Below are 6,000 nucleotides of genomic sequence, written 5' to 3'. Positions count from 1 at the left end.
GCAATGTTCCATCTGTTAAGTACTGGCGGATTGGTGATCTCCAATCATTCTCTACAGACATGAGTAAGGATACCATCTCCGAGGCGAACGCCGGTGCTGTTTTAACCTCAAACGGACATTGCAGATCCGCCCAATGCTCCTTGCTTGAAGCCATTTTGGCTAGGTGATCAGCCTCTATGTTGGATCCTCGGGGCACATGTATCAACTCCCACTTGGTGTCTTTGGCTTCGAGGTAATTTAGCAGCTTCTTAACCTCTTCAACATATTTGGCAAGAATGTCATCTTTGACCTCGAAATTTTTGATCACCTAGTTGACCATTAATTTAGAATCGATGTAGATCATGATCCGCTCGGGAGTGATTTCCTTTAGCAGGCGTAGTCCCAATATTAAGGCCTCATACTCAGTTGTATTGTTGGTTACGAGGAAATCCAATTTTGCTGCGTAGTGTAGCTTTATATATTGGGGACCTTTGATCACGATGCCTATACCTGCACCTTCTGCCGAAGAAGCCCCATCTGTGTATATCGTCCATTCCTCAACTTTAGATTTGGGGAGATTCATTCTCTCTTCAGTGAATTCATTCACAAAGTCTGCCAAGACTTGACTTTTCAGGGCTGATCGGCTTTCATAACGAACATCGAACTCTCCTAGGCGGATTGCCCATTCCATCAACCTTCCTGAAGTTTCTGGCTTTTGCAACACTTTCCTCATTGGTATACTTGTACGAACTATGACAGTATGAGCTTGAAAGTAAGGCCTGATGCGTATGGAGGTTGTGACGACGGCCAGTGCCATTTTATCCAGCTTGGAATATCGGGTTTCAGCATCCTTTAAGACTTTACTCACGTAATAGATAGGATATTGTTGGCCCTCTTCTTCCCTTATCATGATCGTGCAAACAACTTTATCTGTAACTGAGACATACATGTAGAGATTCTCACCTTTCAAGGGGCGACTCATAAGGGGTGGTTCCGTGAGAAACCGTTTGATCCCCTGGAAAGCTTTCTCACAATCCTCGCTCCATTCAAACGCCTTTTGCTTATTGATTACTTCATAAAAGGGTTGACATCGTCGGGCTGAACATGAGATAAACCTGCCCAAGGCTACGATACGCCCGTTAAGACGTTGCACTTCTCTAATATTCTGCGGCGCTTTCATCTTCAAGACTGCTTTGATCTTGTCAGGATTTGGGCTCACTCCCTTCTGGCTAATCATGAATCCCAAGAACTTTCCATATGTCGCTCCAAAGGTACATTTCTCCGGATTCAATTTAATGTTGTGATGTCGGAGTACGTCCAGTACCTCCTTTATATCATCTGCATGCTTTTCTACAGTGGTACTTTTGATGATCATATCGTCCACATAGACCGAAAAGTTATCACCTTTGCTTCCGTCGAATGTTTTGTTCATCATCCGTTGATAGGTTGCACCCGCGTTCTTAAGCCCAAAGGGCATGACTTTGAAGCAATAGGTGGCTTGGTGAGTCACAAATGAAGTTTTGATTCTATCCGAAGGCTCCATTGGGATCTGGTGATAACTCGACTTCACGTCGGTGAAGGAGTACATAGCATGTCCTGCGGTTCCATCTACTAGGATATCAATACATGGTAGGGGGTAGTTGTCTTTGGGACAAACTTTATTGAGATTTGTGAAGTCAATACACATGCGGTATGATCCGCCTGCTTTCTTGACTAGAATCACATTCGCCAGCCACTGTGTATAAAGTACCTCTTCGATGGCATCCGCCTGTTTGAGCTTGGTGATCTCCTCTTCTATCACCTTATGCCTTTCAGGGCCATGGTTTCTCCGTTTTTGCACCACCGGTACCGCGTCCTTGTCGATGTTGAGTTTGTGAGTGATCACATCTGGACTAATCCCCGGAAGAATCTCATCTTTCCATGCAAAAACATCTTCTGATTCATGGAGAACCTTTGTAATAGCTTCCTTTATCTCTCCTTTTAGCCCTTTAGCCATCCATACCTGCTTTTCATCCGCCATGAGGTATATCTCTGTTTCACCCAAGGCCATTGTGACAAGTTCTTCCTCATCTTCATCTTTAGACTGTAGGCGAATCATTAACGATGCCAAATACGTCTCCTGAGCCACCTTTTGGCTTCCTCTGATCATTACACCTCCCTTGGCCGTGGGGATGTAAAGAGTTAAGTGGCGTATGGCGATAAGAGCTGCAGCTTTGGAGATAAAGGGTCGCCCAAGAATGATATTGTAAGCTAACTGGCTATCTAGGATGGAGAATTCCAGATCTCCTTTCCAGATTTGATCTTCATCTGCTAACTCACAATCTAATGTTACCTGACCCTTTGTTTGGATGGTGTGCCCTGTTACTCCCAGAATGTCCACTATGGTGGTTTCCACTTGGATAGGGTCGACCATGAGCTTGGCGAATGCTCCTCTTGTGATGACATTGCATGAACTTCCGGTATCAATCATCACTCTTTTCATCTCCCAGCCTTCCACCATCATAGTGATGACCAGGGCGTCCGCATGAGGAGAGATCTCCGGGCCGGCATCTGTAAAAGGGTGATTAAGTGATGCCCTATCCAGAGCAGTGGTTTTTTCCTTTTTCAACACAGGTTGGTACCCAGGTCCGCCTGCTATGACATTGATGGTCCCTTTTGCCTTCTTCTTTTGATCATCTCTGGATCTATCACCATCTCCCTTCCTGCTATCATTTTGAACGAACCTGTCCAACTTTCCTCTTTCGATAAGCCTTTCTATCTCTCTAGCTAACTCCCAGTATGCGTATGTGTCATGGCCATTCTTCATGTGGTATTTGCAATAATTTTTGGGATTTTTTCCGGTGTTGGTGTACTCCCCCCCTTTTGGTTCGGGGTATGAAATGCTCCGCTTGTGCTGGCTATTCTCAATCCACATTAGCACTTCACTTTTAGAGGCATTGAGTGGCGTAAATGACGACACAAATGCTGATTTGTTCTTATAGCCCCTTCGCCGACCTCTAGAGGATGAATCCTGATGCTTGTCCTTCTCCCTGTCTCGATGGCAAGATTCGCCTTTGTCTTTCTTGGGCGGAGACAATGACTCTCTGCGGATGTCATCTACCTCCATGAAGTCCTTGCATCTTTCAATTAATTCTGCCATATCTCGGGGCTTCTTCCGAATTAAATCTTCTTGCAAGCTTTTGCACGTGGTGTTTTTCACTAGAGCTTCCACTGCCATGGAGACATCCACATCGACAATTCGTATACATAATTTGTTGAAATTGTCTACATATTCTCGAAGGTTTCATTCGTCTTCTGCTTCAATTCAAAAATCTTCCGTGACTTGACCACTGGAGGAATACATCCGGCGAATTTAGCACAAAACTCCCTACTCAACTGATCCCAGCTGTCGATTGATCCGGGAGGTAAAGATTGGTACCAATCATAAGCGGGGCCGCCTAATGTGGTGATGAACATCCGACATAAGACCGCCTCACTTGCACGGTTAAGGCTGAGCAACATTCGGTACTTTCTGGCATGGGCCTCCGAGTTATCGGCACCCATGTAAACCGGGATATTAGGTATTTTGAAATGCCTCTCCGTTTCTTCAGCTTCGATCCATGCGGTAAAGGGCGAATCACGATTGGTGAATGGATTATGTTGGGCATTCTCTTCATTAATGCGGAGCACCGCAGCTCTAACGCGATCATCAAAATTTTTCGGACCCGCCCTGGGGCGTCCCCTTCGTGGCGATCTACTCGGAGGTCTCCTATGGGGAGATCTACTCGGAGAAGATGAGGAGCTGGAGCCGGACGACGGATCTGATGGTGAACGCCCACCTCCACCACCCTGTCCCCCAGGAGGAGATTGTCCATCATCACCTCTGTGGTCTCCTGGAAGAACGTGTCTATCCTCTCCTTGGTTCGGCGGTGGCGGTGGCCTATCCGGACGCGGCGTCTCTACTAGCCTCTTGCTTTGTCTACGACCGGAGGACGGGGGTGACCTACCCCGACGGGAAGATCTTTGTCGCGAAGGCGAAGGTGATTTTGATCGCCTGCTTTTCCCCTTTCTCCGCTTTTTGTGTCTTCGACCTTCTGATCCGCCTTCTGGGAGACTCGACCGAGGGCGACTTGGGACATCTGATCCGCCCAGATTCATCCCATGGCTTGCTGATCCCCCCGGGAGAGTTTGGTTATTCCTTCGACTCCCCTATGCTCCATCAGAAAATAATTGCCGATTGAGTGGTGGGTTACTAACTGCTACGGTAGTAACTACCATGGAAGCCGTAGGTTGAATTTGGTAGAATGAAGAATCATGGGCGTTTGATTCTATAGCTTCCTGTGGCCATTGAGATGCTGTAGAGGTTGGTGCCGTGCGCCGAAGCTCTGGAATTATCATAAACGACCTTAGGCGGCGCTCCATCTCAGGGCCAAACGCTCTTCCTATGGACCCTGCACATGTTTCGATGAATGTATCCGGCGACATTCTCCTTCCATCATGCGTCGCAGGAGCATCAACGTGACCAACGCTAGTTATTGGTTGGCTTGATGGTGTTACCCATGGTGTTTCAATCCCTGAAGTGGGATCCAGCCCTCCACTCGTCATGTCTTTAAAATATGAACGTAAACCCTTGTTTGGTTAGGGATCCACGATCACTGCACCAATTGATGACTAGTGGAGAATTTCCGATCAGCTTCCGTCCCTGTGGGGGGCGTCGTTGGGTTCGACGGGGGGAAGCTCCGATGCCAAAGTCAGTATAAGTATGAGAGAGTAAACTGAATTGACAAAGTAGGGTTTCTAGGATTGTGTGAATGTGTACCTTGACAGCTTGAGATGCAAGCTATATATAGTCGTGAAGTTGTAACCATTAGTAACTAGAAAGTCTCCATTAATGCTTCATTAATGGCGGTTACTGGTTTCCTTTAAGTATGCCTGTTAGCTTATTAATAGCTTATTAATGGTCTTTATTGCGGGATCGGCTCAGCTGTTCCGCTGGCGATTTGAGGGGCTATGGCGATTCGCCACATAGGTTCGTCCGCGGATCTCTTGTGGTGAGGTGTTGGTGATCCGCCTCTCGGATCTCCATGCTCGATACGCCGTGACACTCTGGTATCAGGTGATCAACACGTGGCCATTCTAGGCGAATATCTCTTTTGATCCTTAAGATAATATCCCATGTTATAAAAAAAAAAAATACATCAAGATCCTAGAAGGGGGAAGCTTACATTTCTCTATTTTGTTTATATTTGCTGAAGATATTTGGGAGTTGGCAAATTATGTCAATGGAACTTGTACTGTACTGTCATGTGAAGAACAGTGGAAACAAATTAGCTCGTGGACTGAAAAATTTGGCAAGTTTGAAAAGGTATTGTCTCTTCTCAAATTCTATATATATATATATATATATATATATATATATATATAATATGTGAAAATGAATAAGCAAAATGCTTTTTCCTTGAAAACTCCATTGGACTTTAAGTGATCTTGTTATAGTTAGTTGATAATTAAGTATATTATCAATGTGATTTTGTTGGTTATGTAACTAATTATCATAAAAGGAACAAAATGCTGTACTTGCACAAATCAAGAGAATGAACAGTAGTACTAGAATCAAATAAGCACACATTAAGAAAAACCAAGTCTTTTTAATTAATGAACTAAACTAGATTGAAAACTCCTTACATATTGTATTGTTTGTTTTTGTATAATTTTAAATTACTTGGTTTTTATCCCAAAAAAAAAAAAAAACAATGTATTTGTCTTGGAAAATGACAATTAGGAAATGCTATTATAAGTCTTGATTCAATTATATATTATAACTGTATTTAACTAAGTTTCAAATTTGTTAGTTTAGTAGCATATATCTAAATGAGTCTAAATATGTAAATACGCTTCTCCAACTGTATATATTTACATACAAAACTGTTTTTAACTACTTTCCAGTTTTGTTAGTACTCGGTTGTACTCTGTTGGAATATATTAGCTGCTAACAGTAACAGATGAAATGATGAAAACTATAAAACATTTAACTAATCCAAT

The sequence above is a fragment of the Euphorbia lathyris genome, chromosome 4 (assembly GCF_963576675.1).
Source record: "Euphorbia lathyris chromosome 4, ddEupLath1.1, whole genome shotgun sequence".
NCBI classification, from domain to species: domain Eukaryota; kingdom Viridiplantae; phylum Streptophyta; class Magnoliopsida; order Malpighiales; family Euphorbiaceae; genus Euphorbia; species Euphorbia lathyris.
This window is presented reverse-complemented; position numbering follows the sequence as displayed.